Genomic DNA, 14,848 nt, shown 5'->3' with positions numbered 1-14,848 from the left:
AAATAAAGTGGTAATAAGGTGAGAGAATAAAGGCCAAGAAGTTTCGTCTTCTTTCTTTTGTAAGTTGTTCTTTTTACATCGTGGTGAGCTTTATGTGACTTTGTAATCCTCAATCATATATGTGCGTGCGCGCATTTGTCTGTAAGAATGTAACCTTTAAGTTACGGAGGACTGGTATTACATGTATCATTGTTACTCAAGGAAAAAGCTACTTGAGCTAGCTCGACTATAGTCAATTTGTGACGGAAAAGGAACTCGAGCTCGAGCTTAATCTAAAAAAGCTCGAATAATGCGGGTACATCATATAATTTGGATGATATCTACGAAACTTTTAGATTGATAAATTTTTATAAAAATAATACCAACTTGACTAGGCTCGATTAGATTCGCGAGCCTGTTGAGCTAGGAATTGGGAAGCTCGAGTTCAACTTGACAAGATACTGGAATAGCTTGAGCTCAAACTCAATTCAAAATCAGTTGGATTAATCTCAACCGAGCTCGAGCTATGTGCGAGTAGCTTGAGTCAATCTCATCCCAGTGGAAATTGGCATGAGCATGTTCAGTCAAATGCTCAAATTGTTACACGACCTTTTATTCGATCAACTCCAACTCAGACAAAGTTTCAAGTACTCGATGCATTATGAAGCATGAGAATAGCTGTCTAGAGGAATTTTATCTCAACCACGCCCACTTTTGACAAAAATATATGGAACTTTGAACTTAGAAATATGAAGAAAAAGCTCAAAATAAGATACTATGTAGACCTCACTTATCTAAACACGAAACTAATCTTTCTAGTGCAAGTTTTTTATGAAGAGAAAGCATCCACTCTATGAGATTTTGATTTGCTTGACGAACTCACTCACTTAGCTTATCACACTTCATATTCGTCCCTTGTGACTGAATCTCACAGAATATTACTATATACATATGTTTACAAAAATAATTGAGTCGTCGACATAAAGAGGCATGTGCTTGACACGTGAACTTGAACATAACACGTGATCATTACCGTGCACGTGACATCTTGTTGATGACCGTAGAGGTTAATATTTTTTTATCTAGATCATTACACGTCGGTGACACATATTTAGTTGTCGATATATGATGATGGACATCTAATGATTATCGGTATGGAAACCGACATGAATACTGATGGGTGAAGAGTAGCATGCCATCAAAGTTCTTTTGAATGTATGAGAGGCATAGAAGTATAATTACCAACTCAAGACAAGGCAAAGCAGTTGGGGCAATGGATTATCTGGCAGAGGCGTACTTAAGAAGCGCCCAAACACTACTGCGGAGCTCGAAATCAGCGAAGCAGTTGAGGCCAAGGGGAAATGAATACGCATTTGGGAAGAGACAATTACTTGAGTAAGAATACAGGGCAACGATCGTGCAAAAGTGCAAAAAGTACGATCATGGGACCGGTCGCCTAAGAAGAACAACTGCTCGGAAGCAGAATCAAGGCATCGTGAGCACGAAGTTCGTGGGAATGGACGCAATGGGCGGAGAACCTTCAAAAGAATGCAACCACTGAAAACCAACAAAAGGTAGTTACCACTAGACGATTATAAATACCACTAGTCATCTATTAGAGAGCCCCGTACAATTCAAACAAATTTACTATCTTTTCAGTATCATTACTTTTCTGCATTGCACTTTATTTTCCTAATTGTAGCTTTTCGATTTGCATCGTCGATTAAATTCTGGCATGTCATCTCTATCTCGGGTGCCGTGTCGTCGATTAAATTTTGACATAATTTATTTACGTTTGGTTACTTCATCAAGTTTGTATCTTCTAGGCCTGGTCGTCAATTAAATCCCAGCACAGTTTGCATTTGCATAGTCCCGCTCTAATTAAAGCTGTTGGTTCCTTTCGCTTGTGATATTTCCTATCTGGAGTTGGCGCAGAACCCTGATTTCTTTTTATTGTATATGTCACAATAATTTAGGGACTTATGGTGACTATGGTGACTATCCCCATTGTTTCATCAAACAAAAGGACAACATAAACATTTAAGAATAGTTCAAAAATCATATTGAACGAATTAAAAGTCCAAGGATGACCATGCCCATTTAGCCAAAGTTTAAGAACTTTTTGTATCATATTTCCCTATGTTAAACTAGTCAAATAGTCGTCGTTGGAGAATTCAATTAAGTCGATCTCTTCTCGTCTTCAACCTCACCTTTTATAAACTAATCAGTAATTGCATAGTCGAATTACCCTATATTCTCATAATAATAACTTTTCCCTGTTTCACCCACGGCCACTTATTCAAGGTAATCTCTAGGCCCCTCTCTTCAAGGACACATATTCCCCATAAATTAAGAAGAGCGTTGAAATGTCAACATGGGCACCGAGTTAAAATAATCACATAAAAAGTTATAAGTAGAAAGTTCTTCGTAAGACCCAAGGAAAAAGCTTAGTTCTTGACAAATGACAGCGTAGATTGACAAAACGAAGCTGATATTGCAGTCCCCAAACATATTTACTGAAATAAATATGACACGTCCCTCGTGTTTTTCCTTAGCGACATATGGAAAACACTCGGATCGTGTTGTGCCGGTCGATGGAAGCTCAATTCATGAAAATTACAAAAAGTCAATTGTCCCTGTCCTTATTGAAGCCCACAACGTGAAATCGACATAAAGAAAAGGGTTATTAACCCGTTGATTTCGATGAATCAATGAAAGAGACCCCATATTAGTTATCAACATTTCTACCAAAAAAAAAAAATCATCATCATATGCCGGCTCGTGTGTTACTTGGCTTGAACTAGTCCTTCCTATCAAGAGGTTCTTGAATATTACAAGACCCCAAAAGTTGCCAATTACTTACACTAATACATTGTACATGTCGCGACCGACCTCCCGCTTTTTTAATCGACATGCAAAAAGGGGGTCTCGCCTGGTACGTGCTAAGTCTAGGTTCGGGTCTTAACTCGGACTCTCCCAAGCCCATACCATATCGCGACTTAGGGTTTAGGTTTTTTAACATGCGAGTAGTTTATATCGAGGAGTCGCCACTAATCGATTTGGGGTGGGTCGATTAGAAACCCAAATACGATGACGGGAGGATTACCCTATTCTTACGAACCAGAGATTAACTGAGTTCGGGGACTTGGTTACACTAGTTGGATAACTAATGCCCTTTCGGTACCTTTTTACCCTGTTCATTTTTTGAAAATATTTGTCAGGCAATTTGGATTGATTTTAGGACCTTTCTCCTAACACATGAGGTGATCAAGCGAGTGCATAATCATAAACGATCAGCAGTCAAAATAGATATGCAGCTTAAGGTTCTAGTCCTAACTAAGTCAGATGACATTCAAAACACAACAGTTCATGCAATTGTGTTTTAATTAAAAACATGCATAATGATAATAATAAAACAGTAGTAAAAACATGCAAAGTAATACTGCATAACCCTATAGGCTTATCTAATTTAAACATTGCAATTTATGCAATTATAACAACATGCATAATAATACAACAATAAATTAAAACACTCAGGCATATCACATAATTTAGAGAATTTTTTTTAAAAAAATAAATATATAAATAACGGAAGAAAAAAAAGAAAAAAATTTAAAATTTTTTTAATTAATTTTTTTAAAAAAATAAATAAAATAAAATAAAAAGCAATCGGGTCGGGTTGCAGATCCGGTCGGTTGGATCCGACCCAGGGCGTTGACCCGGGTCGAGTCGGTTGATCCGGGTTGGAACCGACCCAGGTCGGGTCGGTTGATCCGGGTTGGAACCGACCCGGGTCAACAGATTCGACCCAGGGCGTTGACCCGGGTCGGGTCGGTTGATCCGGGTAGGGTCGGTTGATTCGGGTCGGGTCAACCCCACGTGCACAAACACGCGGGGACGCCAGCGCAACCAAAATTGGCCTTCCGCCAGCCGACCCAAACCGGCGTCGACCGAAACCTAGCCTCTGGGGATTACTACCAAGCTTCGCCACCCGCCTACGTCGCCGTCCGACCGCCTACTCGCCGGCCGGCGACCGAATCAAAACCGGCCTCGTTTAGGCATTTCGTCGAACACCTGGCGTACGTGACCAAAACAAACGGTTTTCGACCTACCTCGGGGATCCGGCGTACTCCGGCGACCTACCTTACCTTCGACGGTGACACACAGACCCTAGGGGACGACGGTATGGGCCGGAATTCGCGCGAAACGGCCGGCTCGAGTCCCGGCCAAACCGGACATAAAAACAGGGGCGAAGAGGGCAACACCGAGGCCAAGAGAGAGCTCACCGGTTGACGACGTGTCTGGGGGATTCCCGGCTGCTCTGTGGGTGATGACGAGGCTAATAGGACCTGCAAAACACACAAACCCGTCCTCTTTCTCTCTCTTTTCTCTCTATTCTCTCTCTATTCTCTCTCTCTCTGTTTTTTTGCTCAAACCGACCGAGAAAGACCGCCCCCCTCTCTCTCCTCTCTCTGGCCTGTATAGGCGACGACGGCGCTCACTCTCTGCTCCGTTGCGTCTGCTGACGACGGCCTGCACCGGCCTACGCCCCTTGAAGACTTTTGTGGCCATTTGTAGGTCGGTACAGGAGGGCCGGTTCTGACGCCATGAAGAAAAGAGGAAGAAGGGGGAGAGGAGGCCGGGAATTCGGGGTGGACGGGACTGGCCATCAATGCCAGTCCCATTGGTGTGCTTCCCTGGCCCTGCTCTAGCCATATAGGGACAGCGCGGGGCTGCTCTGCTGCTCGTCGCTCTGCGTCAGCAACAGAGGAGAACAGGGGAGAGAAAGAGATAGCCGGCGGGGGAGAAGGAAGGAGGAGAATGGAGCTGGGCCGGGCCGAGCCCAGCTCACGCGGGGAAGAAAAAGGGCAAAAAGAAAGGTGGGCTGGGCCCGTGCTGGGGGGAAAAGGAAAAAGAAAAGGGCCGGGTCGGCCCGGCCCCGACCAGGCCCAGCTCGAATTTTTTTTAAAGTTCTAATAGACCCTATTAATACAAATGTGCCTAATTTCTATATGCAATGCATTTAAATTGAAATATTTTTTATTTTAGGAATTAAAGAAAATTAACTCCTAAATTTTGTGCAATTAATTTTGAGCAAATTAAAATAGGTGTCAACAGCTCTTCCTCTTTGAAGGTAAGCTCGCAGAGTTTGAGCTTGTAGAGATTACGTTCAAAGATAAAATGACACCTAAATTTGGCCCATGCATGCTCAATGACTGCTATTTTTGATGAGACTGGAGTCCCATTTTATGATGCGATAAGATGATGTGTGCTATAGCAAATAAAAACATACCTGGGGCTACTTACCTTGCCGAAGGGTAGAGTAATTCTAGATAGTTGATATTGTGTGTCGAGGACCCGAACCTGCCTTCGGTCGCCTTGACGGGGGAAATGGTTTGTCTAGGACCCGAACCTATCTTCGGTCGCTTTGACTGGATTTTGTTTGTCTAGGACCCGAACCTTTCTTCGGTCGCCTTGACTAGGGAAATCGCTTGCCTAGGACCCGAACCTATCTTCGGTCGCCTTAATTGGATTTCATTTGTCTAGGACCCGAACCTTTCTTCGGTCACCTTGACTGGGGAAATCACTTGCCTAGGACCCGAACCTATCTTCGGTCGCCTTGACTGGATTTCATTTGTCTAGGACCCGAACCTTTCTTCGGTCGCCTTGACTGGGAAATTGCCTGCCTAGGACCCGAACCTATCTTCGGTCGCCTTGACTGGATTTCATTTGTCTCAGACCCGAACCTACCTTCGGTTGCCGTGACTGGGGAAATCACTTGCCTAGGACCCGAACCTATCTTCGGTCGCCTTGACTGGATTTCATTTGTCTAGGACCCGAACCTGTCTTCGGTCGCCTTGACTGGGAAATCGCCTGCCTAGGACCCGAACCTATCTTCGGTCGCCTTGACTGGATTTCATTTGTCTAGGACCCGAACCTTTCTTCGGTCGCCTTGACTGGGAAATCGCCTGCCTAGGACCCAAACCTATCTTCGGTCGCCTTGACTGGATTTCATTTGTCAAAGTACCTGCATCTCATAAGGGGTACCTGAAAAGACTTGATGTGAATAGAGGGGGTTAATCCTATACTCAGGAGGGGTACCATAACAATCGTAGGTAAATGGTGAATAGAGGGGTCAGTCCAATGTTCAGTTGGTGAACAGAGGGGTCAGTCCAATGTTCAAAGGGTACCATACAATCGTAGGTACATGGTGAACAGAGGGGTCAATCCAATGTTCAGTTGGTGAACAGAGGGGTCAGTCCAATATTCAAAGGGTACCATAACAATCCTAGGTACATGGATTTTTGGAACCGAGCATGGGTAGAATACACTTACCTGGGCACGTTCCTGCCTCTTAAGGGCGTGTCTCCTGTCAGACAAGTTTTTTTTGTGCAAAGACATACGCATTCATTGGAGAAATAGACAACTGAGGCAATTCTAGAATATTATATGAAATATCTTGACCAGCAAGTCAAGATGCTTTTCTTTTTCAAAGGAACACCTGGTTTGTCCCCTGGGTAGTTTGAAAAGAATTCTGATGAAATATCTGGGATTTCTTACCCAGAGGTTTGATGCATCATCTGCTGAATACCCGACCTTTTTCGGGGCATCTCTTTTGGGATGATAATGAGGGCTTCTCCAGCGCCCGAATTTTCATGTTCTATCACTAGGGGTTAAAACTCTGAGCTGTCCAAGACGATTGACGCAAATATGCGTGCATTCATCAATGATAGACAAGCTAGGCTATTCCAGAATGTGTATTTGAAAGTTCATGCATGATGATTTTGTCATGTTTGCATCACCAAACATTCACCGAGGGTAATTATCAATCAAGACAATTTTCGCTCGCAAGGTGGACTTCTCGAGATGCTGAATGAGGGACCTTCAGTCAGAAAGGACTTTCCACCCACTCTCATTGAAAAGGGTTGTTTGTCCCGACCATTAAGGCGGGAACATAAAAAACACTCAATCTGACCGTTATCACATCAACAAGGGTCTGAGTTTTCTCGCAAACGGTACGACACTGCCAATTTGAGAGGTCTTCCTCAGGGTTGTAATGCAGGCTTGGTCAATGGCTTAACAAAGGAGACTGTCCGAGTCAAGGCCATGAAAGAAAATATTCTGCAATCATCTCTAGGTTTACAAGTCAAGAGCCCTGCAAAACGAGATAGAAGTAGTCTTGCTCGCACTTCCTCGAGTGTTGTTTATAATCATTTGAAATTCCACATTAATTCAAGTGCCCTAGTCTTAAGAGACTTCATGAGGGATGTAACGTAGGCTTGGTTCACAGGTTGAGGAACGAAATGATTGTTGGGCTAAAAAATGTGTGTAAGGGTGAGAATTGGTGATCATCTTGGCATTGTCACCGGTCTTCTTCTCCACCGTCAGGATCCTTTTGAAAAACTTCCTAGGCAATCCCGTGCTTTGGTTTCTTGGACAACTTTTTCTTGAGGAGCTTCCGCGTCAAGCATTTTCCTGGATACCATTCAATCTCTGTCCCAATTGCTTTCTCCAGAATAGGTTCGTCTTCATCTATCATGTGACAGATCTTTGTCAAGACAAAGTTCTTAAAGTAGGGATTTGTATCGAAGAAGAACTCAAGTTTAAACCCTTTGGGGTCGTCTATTCTACACCACTTAATATCTTTGAGGTATTTGAGAGCGCCTTCATCACGCTCAGAGATCTCCTTAGCGAAAACTTCATTGTTTTCCATAACAGTTACCTAGAAATTAGGGACTCCTTTCTCTTCATTTTTTCATCGTTTTTCTTCTTCTCCTCTTTCTTTTTCTTTGTTTTTTATTCATGGGCATTGGCCTTGCTTTTACCAGGCACACTGCTTTTTCATGCCCCTAGTTTTCAACATTTTTTTTGCTATTCTTCTGGTGTTGTCAGGACTAGCCTAAACAAATTTGAACAGAACAATGTTATTAGGCTCTTGGAGTCTTCATCTTGATTCGGTACTTTGGACCCTAATGCTCAAACTGTGGTGACTTTTGCCTTGTCCTGGTATGGGGATGATCACCAACTGGGTTCGTACGAAATGAAATTGCCGGCTCAATTTGTCACGCCCCGTACCCTATGAAGCGCTAACATCCCTACCTTGATCGATTGCAGTGCGACGTCCCAGGAAGCGTCGCCGACCCAAACCCCAAACAGAGATCATGCACAAGCGGAAGCACGTATATAAATATATATATACACCCTGACAATAAAATACATGAGGCCAAGGTAGCACAATCAGCAAACAACACCTCTGAAAGTATGTATACTAGTAGTACCAAAGAAAATTTTTTACATAATTCATTTAGACAACAGCAGAGGAAATACACAGTCAGCAGCCACTCAGTCAAAAGGGGTCAATGAAAAACACTTCGGCTCCTCAGCTTCCTCGACCATGGCTGCAGGTCCGTCCCCACAAGGGTGCACACTAGATGACCGCCGGATGAATTGCGGTATACCAAAAAGAGGCGCTTTCCTCGGCATCCTACGGCTGGGGGTCTGAAAATGTTTCGGTTTACACAACCGTGAGACGAATCTCAGTGAGTTCAACCCCTAAACCTAGGCTAGGCTAGCATGCAATCTCCTGACCGGAAACAAACATTTAAAATCATAACACAACCATAATCATACAATTCTCTGACCCTGCAGGTTAGATATTTCAATATGTAATAATCACGGGACATACGTGGCACACATTATCACACGTACGCCAATCACATGCTCATACACCGAGTCTCACACACTCGCATGCCATTCAATGCATGTTTATGCATGCAAATGTCATTGACATGTCATGCACATTTCTTTGGCCCACTGGCCCACACTGGCACACTTGCCCAATTAATTATTATTACGACTCGAGTCATCAATTTTTCACGGCCCGGTGCGTCTAGCACCTTCAAAGTGCATGAGGCGCGACATCCGATCCGGCCCGGTGTCTCTAGCCTTCTTCAAAGTGCATGAGGCGCAACACATTCTCCTTGCGAACCGAGCCACGCTTCAAAGTGCATGAGGATGGTCGCCTTCCGGACGTACCGGGCATCGTCCCGCTTCAAAGTGCATGAGGACGGTATCGACCCGAAGGTCCTTAGGTGATCACACGGCTCATTATTATCGAACCCGGCGTATAACGCTTCGGGGTATTTTAGGTGATCACATGCTCATGGCGGACACGCATTCTCGCACAATTTTCATCACATGCCTCACTCTTGGCATACGCAATGCGTGTCCATGTTATGCAATGCAATGAACCACGAGCACCAATATAATTCAGACAACCCGGGCATACCCGGCAATTTCACCGATGAACTCCTAAATTGGTCATTAAACCCTATTATCCTCCCCAACGATTCTCATTAATCCACTAAATTTTTCCGATAATAATTTCTACCAATCAATTCTCAACCCAGTCTCAATTACACACTGCTATTATCTAAGCCAGTCCAAAATGCACCGATAACACCTAAATCAGTCCAGAAAAACGCAACATCAGTCCTAATCCGGGTTTAGGAATTTTACTCACCAAAACAAGGGTCACGACGACGGGGAATGGTGGCCGATCACTGATGAACAGTGAAACCGGCGGCGGAATTCCCGGCGGGACGGCGGCGCGGTGTACGGACGGGGTGAACAGTACCCCCCCCCCCCGTACGGACGGCGTGAATCAGTACCACCAGTACGGGACACGCTGTACGGGACGGCTGGAAACGGTGGCCGGCGAGGCGCCGGTCACGGCGCGGCGACGGCCGTACGGTATGGATGAACAGTGACCGTACGGGGGACGATGAACGATGCTGTCGGTCGGCGTGCGGGACGGGCTGAACGGCGACGTATGGACGTCTTTGGAGGCACGGGTGTCGACGGACGCGATCGGAGCTCCGGCGAAGCTCGGCGATCTTGTTTGTAAAACAGAAAAATGAGAAAAGAGGGAAAAAGGAGAGAGAGAGAGAGCTGTTTTTGACTATACCGGCGTGGTGGTCACGAGAGGTGGAACTAGTCTGCTGGTGGTTCGGCTCGGCGGGGACGCCGGTGATGCTGTTCGGCGTGAACAGATGCAGGATGTGCGAAAACGCAAACTGCAGAAATGGAAACGGGAGAGAAGAAGGGAAATGCAGGAAAAATTTGGCCGAATGAACTCAAGAGAGAGAGAGGGTCTGGTCAAATAGGTCAACAAAGTGTGGGTGGAATCCAAGTGTCAAAATCTAGGCCAATTGGACAATTTTGCCCTTGATCCAATGGCCAAGATTAATCCATATCCAATAATTTAGGGGTACAATGGTCTTTTGTCCCCAACCATGGTTGACCAGACCTGGTTTAACCTTAACTCACCTTGGTTAATCCCAAAATTAAATCCAATTTTCGGAATTAATCAAAAATGGCCTAGGGGCATTTTCGTAATTTTCCAATCCCGAACCGAAATTCCAATTTTCGCACATACGCGTTCCATATATGCGTGGCCGACATAATATGGCGTCGGAATCGCGAAATTCATCGCGCAAGCCCTCGAAAATCCACGTCAAAGTTTCGGGAATAAAATAATATTATTTTTCCAATTTTTGTCGAAATTCCAGTTTTTGTCCAAAATGACTCCTGGTAAGCGTGGCCACCCAAAAATGGCATCGGCCACGAAAAATAACCTCATTTGGCCTCGAAAAGCGACGCTGGCATCTCGGGGGCAAAATCGTAATTTTTCACCCCCGGACCGAAATTCCAATTTTTACTCGTACTAACTCCACATGTGAGTGGCCAGCGTAATATGACGTCAGATTCCCAAAAATAGTCTCTTAAGCCTTTGAAAATCGATACCAAAATCCGGGCCCAATTCCGTGAACAAAACCCGCTAAACTTTCAATTTCAGAGTCTCTTACTAACGGGTGGCTGTTTAGAGGTTACGCGTATCGACCTAAGGCTATTCGTATCGTGATGGTCTCGATCATTGAGAGAATGAGAAATTATCATTAGTTCCAGAGGTCACAATCATTAGGTTCAAGTTCCGGACTGGTTGACCACGTGCACTTTTGGTCTTGCAGAATCACCTGCGTTCCAATCGTACATCGTTGGCCTTAGTCAAACCCAATCCATTACTCTTTCCTAAGATCGGCCCACGTTGGCCCAAAATATTTCCTCAGCGTCTCTCGTGATCGGTATCCCTTTCGCGATAGGGTCCCCGGTCCACGTACCATCTTCTAGTTAGCCATACCCTATTGGTTAGTATCCCGAGAGTGATCAGCTCTGGGTGAGACTTACTAAAATGAAATGCGAAATAATATCAGTTTCATTGATCCCGGAAATTACATCGAAATTCGGGCTGTTACAATCTTTCCCCCTTACAAAAATTTCGTCCTCGAAATTTGCAATCTATCCTTATCTACTCAAACAACTGAGGGTGTTGACGTCTCATCGCTTCTTCGCTTTCCCACGTGGCACCTTCTGTTCCGTGGTGCTCCCAGACAACTTTGACCATCGGGATCGTTTTGTTCCTCAGCACCCGTTCTTTTCTATCTTCGATCCTGACTGGTCTTTCCACGTACGACACTTTATCGTCCACTTCTATCTCCTCGTACCGCAAGACATGAGTCGGGTCTTGTTGATACTTTCTTAACATCGACACGTGGAAGACATTGTGTACTTGGGACAAATTGGGCGGCAAGGCAAGTCGATAGGCCATCTCCCCAATCTTTTCCAAAATCTCAAATGGCCCGACATACCTAGGACTCAGTTTTCCCTTCTTGCCGAATCTAGATAGTCCCTTCATAGGCGACACCTTAAGGAACACGTGATCTCCAACTTGAAACTCCAAGGGTCGTCGTCTTCTGTCGGCATAACTTTTCTGACGACTCTGCGCCGTCCTGAGTCTGTCTCGAATAACCTCAACTGCCTCAACAGTTTGTTGGATCAATTCTGGACCCGTGATACTCCGTTCACCCACTTCATCCCAACATACTGGCGTCCTGCACGCCCTACCATATAAGGCTTCAAACGGTGCCATCTGAATGCTCTGCTGATAGCTATTGTTATAGGCAAACTCCACCAAGTGTAACTGTTCCTCCCATTTGCCTTGGAAATCTATCACACAAGCTCTCAGCATATCCTCCAGGGTTTGAATGGTCCTTTCAGGCCGGCCATCTGTTTGCGGATGGTATGCACGTCTTGAATCAGTAACTTCGTTCCTAAGGCCGTTTGCAAACTTTTCCAAAAGTTAGCCGTAAATCTCGGATCACGATCCGAAGTGATCGTTACTGGTACTCCATGCAACCTCACGATCTGCCTCACATATAAGTCTGCATATCTTTCCAACTCAAAGTCCTTTCGCACAGCCAGAAAGTGCGCTGATTTAGTCAGTCTATCCACTATCACCCAAATTGAATCATGTCCTCTCTGGCTTCTCGGCAGTCCCGTCACGAAATCCATTGTAATATGTTCCCATTTCCACTCTGGGATTTCTAATGGTCTCAATAATCCTCCAGGCTTACAATGCTGTGCCTTCACTTGTTGGCACGTCAAACACTTAGCTACGTGCCTGGCCACATCCACCTTCATTCCATTCCACCAGTAGTGTTGTCTTAAATTCTGATACATCTTCGTACTTCCCGGGTGGATACTGTAATTGCTCCTATGAGCTTCCGACAAGATTTCTTCCTTTAGCTTTACATCATCTGGTACACAGAGTCGCCCTCTAAACTTCAGAACTCCATCCTCGGACACTTGAAAGTCCGGTTTCCTCTTAGCTGCATCCATCTCCATAATCTTTTGGATTTCTGGGTCCGTAGTCTGTAGTTCCTTAATCTTGATCTGAATCTCTGGCTCAATCCTTAAGGCGGCTAGTAAATTCGATACGTGACTCATCTCCAACTTAAACTCTGAATCCCTGAGTCTTTCCAATAAGGTCCATTCCTTGACCATTAGATGCGCCAAACTAGACTTTCGACTCAGAGCATCTGCCACTCGATTGGCTTTCCCAGGATGATACAGGATGTCGCAATCATAATCCTTTAGAAGCTCCATCCATCGGCGCTGCCTCATGTTCAACTCTTTCTGCGAAAAGAGGTACTTGAGGCTTTGATGATCCGTATAAATCTGGAACTTCTCCCCACATAAGTAGTGCCTCCAAATCTTAAGTGCAAACACTATAGCAGCTAATTCCAAGTCATGCGTCGGGTAATTCATCTCGTGTGGTCTCAACTGACGCGACGCATATGCTACCACTTTTCCATGCTGCATCAGCACACAGCCCAATCCTCTTAGCGAAGCATCGCTATAAATCTCAAATCCTCCTGGGCCCGACGGAATGGTCAATACAGGAGCAGTCGTTAACCGGTGTTTCAGTTCCTGAAAGCTCCTTTCACACTTGTCATCCCACTCAAACCTCACCTCCTTCTTAAGCAATCTTGTCATTGGCATGGCTATTGACGAAAATCCTTCTACGAATCGCCTGTAATAACCAGCCAATCCGAGAAAACTTCGAATCTCCGTTACTGACGTCGGTCTAGGCCACTTGGTAACCGCTTCAATCTTAGCTGGATCCACCGAAATCCCATCCCCAGAAACGATATGTCCAAGGAATCCTACTCTGTTGAGCCAAAACTCACACTTGCTGAACTTAGCATATAATGCATGCTCTCTCAAAGTCCGTAGCACTTCAGTCAAGTGTATCTCATGTTCCTCAAGGCTCTTGGAGTACACTAGTATATCGTCAATGAAAACTATCACAAACTGATCCAGGAATTCCTTGAACACACGATTCATCAAATCCATGAAAGCGGCTGGGGCATTCGTTAATCCAAAGGGCATAACCGTAAATTCATAATGCCCATACCGAGTCCTGAAAGCAGTCTTGGGAATGTCCTCATTTCTGATCCTTAGCTGATGGTACCCGGTCCTCAAATCTATCTTGGAAAACACTGAGGCTCCTTGCAGCTGATCAAACAGGTCATCAATTCTCGGCAGTGGGTACTTATTCTTCACTGTCACTTGATTCAACTGCCGATAATCTATACACAATCTCAGAGTTCCATCTTTCTTTTTGACAAACAGGACTGGCGCTCCCCATGGGGACGCACTAGGGCGAATAAAACCTTTATCTAGTAATTCCTGTATCTGGACCTTTAATTCCTTCAATTCTGATAAGGACATCCTATATGGCGCTTTCGAAATCGGCTCTGTTCCTGGCGCCAATTCAATCACAAACTCCACCTCTCGCTCAGGCGGTAAACCCGGCAATTCCTCAGGAAACACATCAGGAAAATTGCTTACTACGGGTATATCTTCCAACTTAGGTTCAACAACTGTTGGATCCACAACATTCACCAAATATCCTTCACACCCTTCGTCCAACAGCTTACTTACCTCGAGCGAGGAAATCCAAGGGATCGAGGTTCCTCCTCGATTTCCCTGAAATACAAAACTAGGGCGTCCATCCGGATTAAATTGGATCGTCCTATCGCTGCAATCCACTACAGCTTTCTGTCGGACTAACCAGTCCATTCCAATAATCACATCAAAATCGAACATGGCTATTACTGCCAAGTCGATGCTCTCTTCTTTACCTCCAATAATTATCTTACAGTTAGGACATCCAAAAGAAACTAGCAACCTATCATTCACAGGTGTCGACACGCAAAGCACATGCTCAAGCAGCACTGGTTTCATACCAACCAACTCAATAAATTGCTCTGAAACGAACGAATGGGTTGCCCCCGGATCAAACAATGCATACGCGGCATGATCACACAAAGAAATCGTACCTGTGACCACGCCCGGCGCATTCTCAGCTTCCTTGCGCGCCATTGCATAAATCCTTCCTTGAGCTGGCGGTCGTCCCTGATTAGCCGGTGGGGGAGGTCCGGCTTGATTTCCAGCTCGTGGTGGC

The sequence above is a fragment of the Syzygium oleosum genome, unplaced genomic scaffold, assembly GCF_021117445.2.
Source record: "Syzygium oleosum isolate NSW1041296 unplaced genomic scaffold, Sole_v2.1 Sole_v2.07, whole genome shotgun sequence".
NCBI lineage: Eukaryota > Viridiplantae > Streptophyta > Magnoliopsida > Myrtales > Myrtaceae > Syzygium > Syzygium oleosum.
The sequence above is the reverse complement of the archived record's forward strand: the minus strand, read 5'-3'. Positions refer to the sequence as shown.